The sequence below is a fragment of the Hetaerina americana genome, unplaced genomic scaffold, assembly GCF_022747635.1.
Source record: "Hetaerina americana unplaced genomic scaffold, ioHetAmer1.1.p SCAF_5, whole genome shotgun sequence".
Taxonomy (NCBI): domain Eukaryota; kingdom Metazoa; phylum Arthropoda; class Insecta; order Odonata; family Calopterygidae; genus Hetaerina; species Hetaerina americana.
In genome coordinates, this window is record NW_027287095.1 from 95,420,985 (window position 1) to 95,437,068 (window position 16,084).

Here is a 16,084-nt window from a genome sequence, read left to right on the forward strand (position 1 = left end):
CAGGGCGAGGGAAGAGGCTTGCCCGGGGCGAACCGCAGCCAAAATCTCGAGCGCGGCGAGAGATTGGGCGCGTGGTGGGTGTCCGTTGCGAGCCAATCAGCCGCCGCTTCAATCATCTCGACGCCCCGTGAGAACGCGCGGATGTGATTCCCAGGAGTGAAGCGAACATCGCATATGGATAGGCAGCCTTTCCGTCCGCTGTAGGGATCGAGGTAGGCCATTGAGCCGATGGCGTACTCTTCCTTAAAAGTGTCAGAAATCATTCTAACGACAACTCTTTGATTTGAATATAACTAGTATGACGGCACAGGCTTAGTGTGGGAGGGGCGAGGCAAGGGACGCCAGTGAGAAGGCGCCACCGAAGGAGAACGTACAAACCGAGGGACGTACGAAGATGAGCGTAGGGTGGGAAGGGCCAGGAGGGCAACGAAAACACTCAGTAACAGTTGAAAGGAGTGGTGCGCACCGGCAGTTACTATATGTCAAAAACAGAGTGATCTACCCGAAGGTTGGTCTGGTATGTGATGGCTGTGTTCACCCAGTACTAAGCCCTAAACGACGTGTGAGAAATTTGCAAATGAGCAGGGTAATAAGGGGGGTCAGTTCCTTTCCCTGTGAGAGAGATCTGGTACCCGAAATATTCCATGGCTGAGGGTGACCAGAGAAGTCACCCGGAATCGATTCCGGGAACTCATATCAACAGCTCACCTTATTGAATAATTATATTTAATTATATTTCATTCAATGAATCCAACCCGATATCCTTTTCAATAGGTTGGCTCACAACCAAGCCTTAGTTGGAGGAATACCCACCTAGGCGGGAACTGAACCCGCGAACCCTGAATTGGCAGGCGAGAACGTTACTCCACCGCCACCAGGGGAGGGGATGAACAATAAGAAGACGGAAAGCGGGGCAAATGGATAATTGAGGGAATCCGTGGATCAAGTTCCCGTCAAGGAGACATTTTCTGATCATAATCCGCTCACATTCACTTTCCCGATCAATCTTCCCTTTGCCCTTCATTTATGTCCTTATCCATTTTCACTAAATCAGTGTTGATATGCTTTCGACGTCTGGTTAGGTTTGGGGGATGGTTATTTGGAACGAAACGAAGGAAGAGAGGGCATTGAAATAGAGAAATTAGGTTTAGGAAGAATTAATGACCGGTGGGAGAAAACAATAGCGTTCTGCTCGAGACAGGCTTTTCAATTATAAGAAACACATGGTTTCAGCGCCAAAATAGGCGTACGTATGTCCATGGGAAATGCCCGGGGATCAGGGAAGAAGTCAGCATGTTAACCATAGGTATATTCACTATACCGTATAAGTTGGAGCGAATAACTCCAGTGTTTATTAGAAAGCAAAAGCTCTTTCAAAACGTCAAGATTGTACGTAGTCCATCAGGAGGGACATGTCACTTACCTTGCTAATATACATTTCTGACACCTATCCAAGCTGTCAAACGTTAAAGCGATTCTTCCTTTGTCTCCTTTATCAAAACACAACATCCTACTCTACATCAGATCCTTCTTCATCTCTGAGTATTACAGTGAATTTTCACACGCCGTCGGGCTTGGTAGTGGGTGATCTCTACCATCACCTACTAAACCGGCCTTCGGGTTGATTACTGTGCTTATGGTTTTTTTATATATTATTATTATTAGGTAATCTACCGGTTAAGGTAGGTTTTTTGGATGGACGTAATTACTAATTAAATAATTTGTGGCCCCTAGCAAAACACAACATCCTACTCTACATCAGGTCCCTCTTCAGCTCTGAGTACTTTCTTCCTCCCCTCATCCCGTCCAACATCCCTATCCTGTTCCTTCCCTTTCCTCGTTTGCCTAACATTCCCCCCTCTATTACAGTCTTCAACATCCCACTACCGATCAATATGCTCTTCATCCACTTTTCCTGCCTCCATAGGATTTCTCCCAACAAACCCCTCTCTTTGCCCACCATACCAAGTACTTCCTCGTTTGTTTTCTTCTCTGTCCATTTCACCTTCTCCATTCTTCTCCACACTCACATTTCAAAAGCCTCCAATCTATTTCTATCATCCTGCTTCAATGACCACGTTTCCGCGCCGTACATAGCTACGCTCCATATCAAAGTTTTTACGAGTCTTTTCTTAACATCCTTACTCAACGCCCCCGTCATCAACTCCCTCCTCCTTGTGAACGCCTCTTTGCCTAGCGCAATTCCTCCCCTTACGTCCTTACTACTTTGGCCGTATTGGTCCAAAACACTACTGAGATACGTAAACTGTTCTACCTGCACTAGTTTATGTACTCCTATTTTGATATTTCACTCACCGTTTCTTTCTAAAAAAACCTTATGATCTTTGTTTTACTTAAATTACTTCTCATTCCATACCTATTGCCCTGACTCTATCATGCACTCATCTGAGTTGGCAACCCATTGGCTGACTGATAAACTAAAGCTTGGTCATCAGCAAACCTATCTAATTTTATGATTCCCCACTGGCTTCCAATTCCATGCCTCCATTGCCATTTCCTCCACACATACGTTGAACAGCACAGGTGAAAATGGACACCCCTGTCTTTCTCCTCTTCCTAATCGTTGTGGGTTAGTTGGAAGTAGGGACTATCTAGTCTCAATCTCGCTCCAGGGAAGATGTTTCATTATTATAAACACTGTCCATTCAGACTCTCTGTTCCCCACTCGCACCTGAGCAGTTTGAGACATGTACAGGTTGCGGATTAGCCTCCTTTCCCTCCTGTTCCAATATTTCTGCAATATACTCATAATTTTTTCCCATTGTTTAAGAATGTGTGTGGCATTGAAATAAAACTATGTTTACTTCCAGTATTATTTATTGGATACTCCATCAATCTCATTTCCAGATGGTATTGGCAAAATAAGGATATGAGGCGTTCGCACACCGGCCTACGTTCATTCCAATTCAAACATTTTATCGCCAAAGCGTACGACACGCCAACTCAATTCGAGTGTTCTCCATTCCGAATCTCCAAAATAAACTTCGTTTCCCGTTTTATTTCCATTGCAACTCGCAAATTGCACGAGCGGAGGTGTTTTTCTTTTAAACATACCTTCGACAGTAATAAAATCGATCTGAAGTTTAATTTAAGGTCAGAATAAAAGAATAACCACCCGAAAGTTGGTTTGAGAGAGAAAGTAAATTTATATGAAATAATAAAGATTCCTATTCTCACTTAAGAATATCTCATGGAAATGACTCATTTAGAATTTTCATCATTTATTTATTGTTTAATTATTTATTTCTTCAGCATTAGTCCAAAAACAGCACATTTTGGCTTGGCTTTTACATCGACCTATTAACATCGATAACAATGGACACATTTACAAACACACAAGCCCTAGGTGGAGGAAAACTCACCCAGGCGGGAATCGAACCCGCGACCCTTGGAATGGCAGACGAGGTCGTTACCCCGCCGCCACCAGGGTCGGCTACATCTAATATAGATTTGATTAAAATTAACTATTGAAGTAATTAACGGAGTGAAAAGCCTGAGTACATTTTTAAAATGGATGTAGCGATCGAGCAAATTTCCAGACGGTCGCGGCCTCTGGAGGAGGAGGGAGGCTAAGGAAGAAGGAGGCGGAGACCTCTGGGGAGTACCGACGACGTGCCAGGCAACGGGAGGGAGCGAGGGGGTTCGACCGATGGGGAAGTCGGCTCCGGCAAAGGAACGCGATGCTCTGAATGGGCGAGGGGCGAAGGCGCAGATCGGTGGAACAGCGGGAGGGAGGCGCCGTCGCACCTCGTCCTTCCCTCCTCGAGGAGTCCCGTTTCCCGCGGTGCACCTTGGACAAGGGTCTTTCCAAACCTTAATATTCCAGTAACCAAACCGTGACGACTCTGAAGTTGGTGTTCTTTCTTAAATCTTCTATCTTACAGAATGAATTGGTCGAGGTGCAATCTGTGGACTTCGAGTCGGCGAATAATTGACCGGTAGGGAACTGTACATTTTATAATGAAAATATATGTCACTGAAATTCGAATCATTACACATCTCACTTTAATTTCTACCCATTTCCTACACTTTCTTTTTTTTAATTTGCGAACGCCTTGGACTCAATTAATTTTCAGAAACGTGCGCCACCTTTGAGACTGACCGTTGCCGGTTTAGGATCCTTTCTTTCCATTGTTCCTGAGGCGAGGGAGGGGAGTTTATTAGAGATTTCACTTGGGCCCGCTTCGAACTGAATGGCGAAAAGCGGCCCTCCATCACAAAACGTGTAGATTTGTCCAAGGAAAAATTAAGATATCGGCTTTTATCGACATTTGATAAGCTAGCATACCCGTCCATAACTTTGTAGATACACTATGTAACAGTATAGCAATAGGCTAGTATTACCTTAGAAATATTTATTTTCATTAATACGTTTTTAAATTATATATATATATATATATATATATATATATATATATATATATATATATATATATATGTATACACATTCAAACACGAAATCCCGCCAAACGGCGAATAAATACTCATATATACAGAAACATATATAAGGAAAAGGGATAGGAACACGTATAAAGGACGAACACAATAGAGGTGGGGAAGGCGGAATCGAACGGATCACAAGAGTAAAAATATTTCCTCAACCGGGACTCGAACACCGGATCTTTCCACTTGCCGGGCGGATGCTCTGAGGCCGTAGGGGTGGATAACATTCCCGCAGAACTATTGAAATGCTTAGGAAAACCTGGGAGGAAGAGGCTATATGGGCTGATTCGTAGTATTTATGAGGAAGGCTTTAATCTGGCCGGAAGACTTTATGAGATCGGTTTTAGTTCCTATTCCGAAAAAGGTAAAGGCTACGTCATGTGAGGACTACAGGACAATTAGTTTGATATCACACGCAGCTAAAGTTGTACTCAGGATCATAAACAAAAGGATAGAGAGTAGGGCAAATGATGGGGGGATGATCAGTTTGGGCTTAGGAAGGGGAGAGGTACGCGTGATGCCATTGCAGTAATGAGATTATTAATCGAGAGGAATATACAACACAATCAGGAGGGATTTGCCTGTTTCGTAGATTTCGAAAAAGCGTTTGATAGAGTGAATTGGGAAAAACTAATGAGTATATTGCAGAAAATAAGAATAGATTGGAGGGAAAGGAGGCTAATCCGCAACCTGTACGTGTCTCAGACTGCTCAGGTGCGAGTGGGGAACGGGGAGTCCGGTTGGGCAGTGTTAGGAAGAGGTGTAAGGCAGGGTTGCCCATTATTACCGTTGCTGTTCAACCTGTATGCAGAGGAAACGATTAAAGAGGCATGGAAAGAGCTGGAGGTAGGAATAAAAGTGGGCGAGGAATTCGTAAAATCAGTTAGGTTTCCTGATGACCAAGCTTTAGTTTGTCAGTCAGCCAAGGGGCTGCAAGCATTGCTGAGTGAATTGGAAATTCAGTGCGACAGGTATGGAATGAGAATCAATATTAATAAAACAAAGGTTATTCGATTTTCTAGAAAGAAGAAGGCTAAGCTTAACATTAAAATAGGAGGGCAAAAACTAGAGCAGGTAGAACAGTTTACGTATCTCGGTAGTGTTTTGGACCAACACGGTCAAAGTAGTAGGGACGTAAGGAGAAGAATTGCGCTAGGCAAAGAGGCTTTCACAAGGAGGAGGGAGTTGATGACAGGGACTTTGAGTAAGGATGTTATGAAAAGACTCGTAAAAACTTGGATATGGAGCGTAGCTATGTGCGGTGCGGAAACGTGGTCATTGAAGCAGGAGGATAGACGTAGTTTGGAGGCTTTTGAAATGTGGGTGTGGAGAAGAATGGAGAGGGTGAGATGGACAGAGAAGAAAACAAATGAGGAAGTACTTGGCATGGTGGGCGAAGAGAGGGGTTTGTTGGGAGAAATCCTGTGGAGGAAGGAAAAGTGGATGAAGGGGGTGTTAACCAGCAGTGGGGTGTTGAAGACTGTGATAGAGGGGAGAATGTTGGGCAAAAGAGGAAAGGGAAGGAACAGGATAGGGATGTTGGACGGGATGAAGGGAGGAAGAAAGTACTCAGAGATGAAGAGGGACCTGATATAGAGTAGGATGATGGATTTTGTGTTTTGTTAGGAGTAATAAAATATTTGTCTGGTAGTTGTGTCCATCCAAAAACCTACCTTAACCGGTAGATTACCTTTAAAGAAATATATTAATATGATTCTGAAGACGACAGCCGAGCTGTCGAAACGTCAAATAACATATTGTTAGTGTCCTTTCTTTGTGTCTCTATATTCTAAAAATCTACATCTGTGTTATTATATATTTGTGCGTCGCCGAAGAGCGTTTCATTATATATATATATATATATATATATATAAATATATATATATATATATATATATATATATATATATATATATATATATATTCGGGGCTAAATTCCGTCGAAATTATTTAGAAATAACGTGTGAGTGTTCTTTTTATCCGTTCTTATATTGTTTGGTACTGTCCAAATTTTTTATTCAACTCTTCCGTGTTACTTCGACGGAATCATCCATATATATACTATATATATATTTCAATCAATCATCACCGTTTGAGTCGGAGCGGTTACGGTCGTCCTCCCTGATGGCATGCGTCCCTCGGGCGGCGCTTCCTCTTGCGTCGGACGCGTTTTCCGAAGACGAAATGATCGCTTCCATGCGTCGACCAACGTCCATACGGGAATGATTTATTCCTGGGAGGAAGGAAGGAGAAATAATAGCCCAGGAACCGCTTTGGCGGCATATAATAATAAAATCGTCGATCGTTTCATTTGGACACACGCACGCACATACGTGTGTGTGTGTGATTTGTGTCCAAAAGATTATCTGTTTCTCAAATTCATCGGGAGTTCCTAGTAAATGGTCCTAGAGTAATGAGTGAAGCCGTAGGCTAGGTATCTATAAGTAAATAAAAAGCACCCCGTTGTATTCTGATCTCATCTCTTGTATTGAATGTTGTTAGCGGCATCCTATCGCCATGGCAATCGGCCTAATCTTTTGCGTGAGTTACTTTCGCGTCTCCTTAAAAGTACGAAGTGTATCTCTCCGCCAACTCTCCCCCCCCCTCTTCCCAATCCTCGGAGCAGCCAAAAGGCGGGGCGACGCATATTCCAGAACAGCGAAAGAGGACCTTCGACGAAGGCAGCGACGGATCCAGTGCGGTGGCGCACCATGGGTCGACGGAGCCGACGCTCTTGAAAAAAGTGTTTCTCTCTGAAAGCACGGCGTGAGCACTCGTGCATCGGTGACTCAATGAATGCAGGTGTCGGCATGGACCATGGAATCGCGTACGACTTAATAAGAAATGTGATTGTTGGCTCCATTGTCTTTGAGGCTTAATGTTCCCGACAGAGTCAATTTCTTCTCCTTTAAGATGCTGCAAGGGCGAATGGCAGGGGGGTATTATTGCGAAAGTCACGGAAAATCCATGCACGGAGGAAACCTAGCAAGGAGGGCAAGATGTGTGTAAAGGGAGTCGGTTGATGAGGGGGCGCCTCCTTCACAGGTGCCCTCGGGGTGGTGGCGTGAAACGGCTCACATCGGGTGGGCCGCCTGCGATACTTAAGCAACGCTTACCCAAGTTAGGGTGGGGAGGGTATTTTTATGCTTAGCAATTATTATGTCGAAAATGAATAGTTTCATTTGAATAGTGATATAATCTCTTTGAAGCATATCATGCCAACGTGATCCTCTTTCATTTTGCCGTGGTCCAGGAACAGTTAACCTGCGATGCATCTGAGAACGCACCACCCAATGACGAGGGGCAACTGCCAAATCAAAAAAGAAAGAAATAATGGATTTAAGGCAATTTATTTGGCAATATAAGGCAATTTGTGAGAAAATGTGGGTGTATTTACTGAAATCAGCTCGTAAAAATGCAAATGCAGTAGGGTAACAGTTTGGAGACAGCTTTTTCACCGCAGGCGTTCTGCCAAAGAACAGACGAATAGACAAAAAGGCACGTGAATGTAGGCGTGTAAATAAATATTGTTGGTAATGAATACGTGGAATGTGTTACAGATATTTTTTGTTTAATTGGGCAAACATGACAGTATGTAAGAAAGTACCCCTTTCCACATCATTCCACGAGTAACCTTGGCCGAGCCGATTGGAATAAAAGTTGACAAAATCCTCGCGTGGGCGATCGCAATGAGAAATAGGCGTGACATTGAGAATAAGGAGTGGACCATGAAATAATGTGGATTGGCTCCATTGGAATTAGAGGGAAGAATTGAAAGGCGTGAAAGAATTGAAAACCTTAATGCTCAGAGAGACCCATACTGGAGGAAGATGTCTCAGGAACAGGCGGCATGTATCAATCAAATCATGAACGAACGAGGCAGAGAAGATGGACGCATACAGGGAGGAAATTAATATGAAAATGACTAATTTTCATCGTTCTATTAAGCTTTTTGACTTCGCCTACCTCAAAAAAAAACGGCACGAAGAGCCACGCTCAAACGATGTGGAACAGATGCGGCAATTGGGACTGGTTGGATAAGAGTTAGATTTAAAGGTCAGAAAATGTAAGGCACTGAAGTTTTGGGAACAAAATAAAAGATAAGCAAGGCATAAATCAAATGTTATCAAATAGATTGGACGTAGTCCGGGATTTCAGAATAGGTCAAATACTTGGGAGTTACGCTCGAGAAACGGAATTCGGTGAATGGTGCCCCTCCAGCCAGTGACTCCACGGCCACCTGGCATCGGCGTCCCCCCCCCCCCCCCCCCCAAGTCGGCTGCCATGAGGAATCCTCGGTGCACCGCTAGGTCATGTCTTTCGGCGGCGGACAGCGCGACCCTATTCTCGGCGCGAGGCCCGCGCGGATAACGTGCAACTAGTTTCGGGGTTCGCTCGCTCGCGACAACTGCGGTCGTCCTCATAAAGCAAAACATGACGTCAATCAATGGCCCGAAACATAATACGGTAATTCTTGGGAAACGGCCGCTTTTTGAGCGGTCGATTGCTGTTTCTAATTTGGCTAGCGACCTTTTCCGTTCCCGAAGGCATGGGTGAAATGTCAACCCCGGATGCCCCTCATCCCAGGCAGATCCGTTGGGTCGACCCCCAGCCTATATAGCAATTCCCATTGGGGACGAAGTGGGAATGGAGAATTTCTTCATGGGAGTGCACTTTAGCATGCAAGTTCATACCAAACGTAACCACTCACTTCCCTCCACGTGAACCTCTAATTTGCCCCTTCAAGGGGTCGTGCGTGACGGAGGAGGAACATGAGAGGCTTCCATCACGACATCTGCCGCTCACGAAACCGCGTCGCCGCCGACCGCTCATGAAGGCAACCAACCAATGGCTCAAGGCGGTCCGATGTCACTGAAATGCACTCGCCTCCCTTCTCCGAATCATCGTGCTCTTCCGTCGATAACGAGACACGGTATGTGACACGGACGGCATGCCTCCATTGCCCATGTTCCCTTGTGCTCGAAGGCCTCAAAGGCCACCGCAACCTTGAGGCCCACCTCTGCTTAACGACGCCAGAGTCACGCGCAGTCAATCCTTCGCACCGAGTGCGACTCTTGCGAATTTCAGGCCGTGGTTCCAGAATCTTCTCCCTCCAGTTTGAGATGGACTAATCCGCGTCCAGCTAACTCCGGTCCATCCGCCTTCCGCACATCCCGTTCGGCCGGTGTCCACCTTTCCTCGTCCCTCACTGCATCAAACTCCTTTCTTCAACCGCTTGAAGTTAAGTTACACAGGAGAGACGTGTCTCGTAGAAAAAAAGATAAACAAACTCAACAACAATTGAAAAAACAATGCAATCAATGCAATTTTTTTAAGGTAATCTACCGGTTAAGGTAGGTTTTTGGATGGACACAACTACCAAACAAACATTTTATTACTCCCAACAAAACACAAAATCCATCATCCTACTCTATATCAGGTCCCTCTTCATCTCAGAGTACTTTCTTCCTCCCTTCATCCCGCCCAACATCCCTATCCTGTTCCTTCCCTTTCCTCGTTTGCCCAACATTCTCCCCTCTATTACAGTCTTCAACATCCCACTGCCGGTCAATACCCCCTTCAACCACTCTTCCTGCCTCCATAGGATTTCTCCCAGCAAACCCCTCTCTTCGCCCACCATATCAAGTACTTCCTCATTTGTTTTCCTCTCTGTCCATTTTACCTTCTCCATTCTTCTCCACACCCACATTTCAAAAGCCTCCAGTCTACGTCTATCCTCCTGCTTCAATGACCACGTTTCCGCGCCGTACATAGCTACGCTCCATGTCAAAGTTTTTACGAGTCTTTTCTAAATATTCTTACTCAACGTCCCCGTCATCAACTCCCTCCTCCTTGTGAAAGCTTCTTTGCCTAGCGCAATTCTTCTCCTTACGTCCCTACTACTTTGACCGTGTTGGTCCAAAACACTACCGAGATACGTAAACTGTTCTACCTGCTCTAGTTTTTGCCCTCCTATTTTAATGTTAAGCTATATAACACTAAAAAGAAAATGTTAACAGAAAGCTAAAGTAATAATAATTATTACAGGAAAATCTGTCACAATTTGTAATGGCGTTATTTTCCACGGGAATCATCCTATTTTATTTTTTTTAGAAATAGCATTCGTTGCCCCACCAAACTCGTTTCCAGGACTCCGCCCGCAGACCGTTCGCGGGACACTCGCCTGCTTGGGACTTGGGCGTCAATCGTTTCCAAAAACATGCCATTCTTTGCATATTGAAATGAAATATTCTCTGTAGTTTTCACGGATATGGGCTGCAAAGCAGCAACTGTATCACGAAGTAAGCTGTATTCACGTGATATCTCATTCGTTGACTTATTCCAGCCATTTCCGCAGATTGCGAGATTTTCGCGATGCATTCGTAGACAGGTTTCCTTGTTCTAGAGTCCAAGTTGCATTTCGTAGGGTGGAGGATTGTTCCGGTTCGTGGTTCACACTATGCCAGAGTGGTGCGAGTACAAATCTTCGGCACACGCCGAACGGGCGTCCGTCGCTCATGGGAGGTAAGGCGACTAAATCTGGAGAGCTTAGTGTATGGATGTATGGATCATCTGTTTGCGGTCCAGCAATGTCGAGACATGATCGGACAAAAGAGAGCCTAATGTAGAAGGTGTTGATGTGGGTTAAGCATGAGTACGCCAGCGAAGAACACACGTGGAAGGTTTTTAGGCCATCGGGAGTGAACGGCCAGATACCGAATACTGTAATCATGATCCACGAAAGTAGTACAACTGGAGTAAGAGTGTGCGAGACCTTTGAAATCAACATAAACACCCCGCGATCCATCAAAAAGGTGTGTGGCAGGGGAAACCTAAAGTTACTGGTGTGAAATATAGCATGGCATGAAAAAAAGGATGGGTTATATCACATATAGTAATGGACGAAATCATCCTCGTTTACTTATAGCGATAGAAATTGTCATATATAGTGGGGACCGTATTGTTCCTCTTGGTGAATGGAAATATTATGAATGGCTTTCGGGTAAAAGGATTTTGAATCTTTGAAATAGGGGTTTGCAGTCCTTAGGATCATTATCAAACATTATTTTTTAAATTAATTATATTTAAAAACTAAATCGAGATTAATACATTAAAATTTCAAAGTTAATCGAGATGAGAAGGGTCCCTATGTGCTCTCCGGCAATCCTTGTCGAGGAGTGCGATTGCAGCGCCGGACGGGAGTTGGAGCCACTCGGGATGTGTCCCAGGGGAAGGGGGGAAAGCCCCTGCCTCCGGCCCTGCAATCTTGCTCCGGTGCCGGTCGCGTTCGGCTGGCGAGAGCGCTGGAGGAATGTGTCCGCCGGGCGGAGGTGGGTGTTCGTTGGCCAACGGAGGAGGAGGTCAGTGGAGGAGGGGTCAGTTATCCGGAACGAGGAGTGGCAGGAAGGAAGGAGGCTTCCGACCCTCTTACATTCGAGCCTCGGGGCTGCGCAAATCTGACGAAACCCTTGTCCCGGTTGCTGGGATCGCTGTCGAAAGGGGGAGCCCACCCCCCCCCCCTTCCAGGTCGGGAGAACGTGGCTCCATCCTTTCGACCGGTGACCCAAAGGGGGGGGGGGTGCTCATCTCCGTCCACCTCGCTAATAGGCGCGCTGCTATGACCCTTGACGCTCCCAAATCGAAAAGAGCAGGCCAAGATTAAAATCTCTAGCTTTCCATTTAGTGGACTTGAATATTTTGCCCATACTCTTGAGAGTGAGGAGAAGAATGAGATACTGATACCGATATGTGAATTTCATTAAAAAATGAACGCCAAAACAAAAAGTTGGCTCAACTGGAACGTGTCCTGTGTCGAAAATTTATCACTCAAAGTTGTCTATTTCTTTTTCAGTTTACAGAATATCTCGGCCATTAAGTTTGGTTGAAATAACTGATCCCTGTCAGCAGACGTGTTTGAACGTAAATCCCTTATTTCAATTGCGCGAATCATATTTTTTAGTATACTATAAACAAGACTTTATTTTAATATTATTTAAAGAATGGTCAAAATCCGTTCGCTCCGCGGGGATTTTTGCACCGGTTCCCGGGTAGGGTACATACGTATACGCAAGTAGGCAAATAAATAAATATATATACATACACACACACATGTATATATATAAATAAATAAATAAATAAATAAATATATATATATATATATATAACCTGGAGATAGGTAAAGAGGTTGGTGGGGAATGCAAAAAATCAGTTTAGTTTGCTGATGATCAAACTTGTTTTTCAGCCAGCCAAGGGATTGCAAACTCTACTGCGATCCTTCTGAGAGGTCATTGCGATTCGTTATAATCCCAAATAACAAGACCTAAAATACACTCACACATTACAATGATTCGTTCTCTAGCCCTTTATACCACCTACTTCCCTTCTTTCCATTCAGAATGCGTATTCATCTTCCTCCTCCTCGATTTCCCATAATCCTCTCCTACATTGCCATCTTCAGCATCCCATTGCTTCTCAGTATTTTCTGCATTCACTTGTCCTGCCTCTTTTTGAATTAACACCTAGAGCCATCTTTCTTTTCCTTCCCAGAACTTCATCGTTGCTTTTCCTTTCCATCCGTTTTATTGTCTTCAATCCTCTCCTCACAGCCACCACTCCCAAGTCTCCATTCCATCTCGTTCTTCAACGATCAAGTCACCGAGCCTTAAAGAAATACGCTTCGTATTTAAGGTATTCACTTACCTTTTCTTCACTGGAGTTTCCTCTCATCAATTCCCTCCTCTTCGTAAACGCTTCTTTACCGAATACAATTCTTAAATTCCCCACATCACTCTCCCAGCCCACATCCAAAAACACTTCCCATTCCCAAATGAACAGCTGTTCATTCAACTCTTCTCGTTTGTGTCTCTCAGCTTTAGCGATATCTTAAACTTCCTATTTCTTGATTTTTTTCATGAGGTATTCAATTTTTCATTCTACTTCTCTATTGATTGAATGTAAAACTCTAATAGCCGTAAACAGTTTACCTTTCTAAACAAAGTACAAATGAAATTAGTTGGCTAGCGCCACAAGTCAAGAAGGGGTAAAAGGTAAAAAAGGAAAGAATAAGAAAGGTGAATACGAATACGCGTATTTCGGCCACAAAGTAACCCTCTTCAGTATACACTATATATTCTTCGGATTGCCCTTACCCTTTCTCACTTCGACTTGTGTTGTCGTGACGATTACCCTTCAGTACGCTGAAGAGGGTTACTTTGTGGCCGAAATACGCGTATTCGTATTCACCTTTCTTATTCTTTCCTTTTTTACCTTTTACCCCTTCTTGACTTGTGGCGCTAGCCAACTAATTTCATTTGTACTTTGTTTAGAAAGGTAAACTGTTTACGGCTATTGGAGTTTTACATTCGTTCAATATTACTAGCCGTAAGAGCTCATTTCTATCATTCTTCTCTATTGATTATCATTACCTTCGTTTTCCTATGATGTACTTATATTGAATTCAGCGTACTTTCATTGCATAAATAGCCTCCCCGAGTTTAGATGGGTGATCACATTCTGCACAGATTTCAATATGCAAGAAAATAATTTTACTTCAATATTACTAAATTTCAAAACTTAAAATTGATGCCCACAGTATTCAAATGCAGCTTCGATAATTTCACTGCTCACTTCCTGCAACTCGTACTCAAACGATGCGATGGGTGAGAAAGTAGACTCCATGCTGTTCAATAGTTAAAAATAGCAATATTTTCATCGCTATATTTATTCGAATGCATTACTTTAGCAACTTGCATCATAACAAAACAATTGCAACTGCTGTTTGTAATTGTACTTGAAGGGGGCCTCATTGGTGCACTTTTTATGACTTAATTGTCATAGGAAGAACAAAAAAATTACTATAAATCCGCGAAAATAGAATTTCATAATTGAATGTCTTTCTGGAGCAAAACTTCCAATTCAACTGAAAAGCTGCTCTGGAAAAATTTGTGGAAACATACCTTTTGAGTAACTTCTTAAAGCTTACGAAGCAGACCGTATGGTAAATTACTAGGCATACCACTTATGATTCGCGTGGGATGGTAGCGAGGAGGCCCGATTATGAGTTGAAGAATTCATTCATCTCCGAGCCTGCCTTCCAGCTTCCCGGGGGTAGGAGACAGGTCCATTCATGCAATCACGAGCCGCTCGTCTTGACGATGGAAATGAAAGTCACCGAGGTGACAGACAATCTGGTTTTTCACTTGCATCCAAGGTTTCTCCGCCTGGACGGGCAAATTGGCTGGACTGCAGCTTTACCGACAATATTATTCCAGCACCTGTCCTGTTCCAGCACCCTCGGGTTCGAAGATAGACTTGGAGACGATTCTGCGGTTGGAAATGGAATTACGTCGGGGGACCTTGTAGTCCGGCAGAGCGGGGCCCTGCCACGTGGGCCCCGTTTTCACTCGCCTTTTCCATCCAGTGCATTAGTATCGCACTGAGTTAAACTAGATAATAGACATTTTTTGCTTACGTAAAGCTTTCTTGTGAAATACAGTTCTACTATAACTATCCCTATTCGCACGTGAGCACGAGAAATCGCTGGCATGAGCAGCCCCCGACGTGGGTTATCGGATTTTACAGACAGCCTTAAGCGATAATATCCCATGAGGGTGCTTGGACGTGACGAGTGGAAGAGAGAGGGGCAGGAGGACGAAATAAGAATCAAAAATGCAAAAATGGTCAAGGAAGGGCGATGAAACGAACGAAGCCGTTCCAAGGGAAAGTGGAGGGGAAAAGTAAAAGCAGAATGTTGAAAGTCCAAGAGGGCAACACAAATTGCAACGCTGTGGAAAATATGAAGTTTGAAATTCTCGTAGATATTGTAATAAAAGTGAAGAGATGAAAGGTGTGTGCAGAGGAACATTGGGAAAGGGTTGAACAAAAAAATACAGGTGACCGGAGTGAATGGAATCGACCGGCGTAATGGCGAGTGACGGGAGAGCAGGCAACAACGCACCGCCAGCCCTCGGAGCCGGACATCAATGGAGGGTCAAGACTGTTTAATGGACACGTGGATATGCACGTCAATAGGAAAGTGAACTTTCGTAGCTCCAAAAGAACATGAGTCTATGATATATTCACTCTACATATTTCTTCGAAATCAATGAGGCTTCGACGGGAAAACTGGATAGTGTTATGACAACATGCCTTAATGGGAAGGCGCAGATACTGATTGCGAAGTTATTTGCAGAGAATGGGACGCTAAGACAAAAGTATGCCTGGATTTGACTTTACGATAAGCGGAAATATATATATATATATATATATATATATATATATATATATATATATATATATATATATATATATATATATGTGTGTGTGTGTGTGTGTGTGTGTGTGCGTGTGTGCACACGCATTCATTATTATTGAGAGTATGAGTATATCTGATTATATATATTTATATTTATATATATATATATATATATATATATACATATGTAACCATAAACACAGTAATTAATCCGAAGGTCGGTTTGGTAGATGATGGTAGAGTTCTCTTCAGGTCTGCCTCACAATTAGTTTTAATGTCTGCAATAGAGTTGAATCGGCGCCCTTTCAAGGTTGATTTTAACTTGGAAACAAAAAAAAAGCCTGATGGAGCCACGTTTGGAGAGTA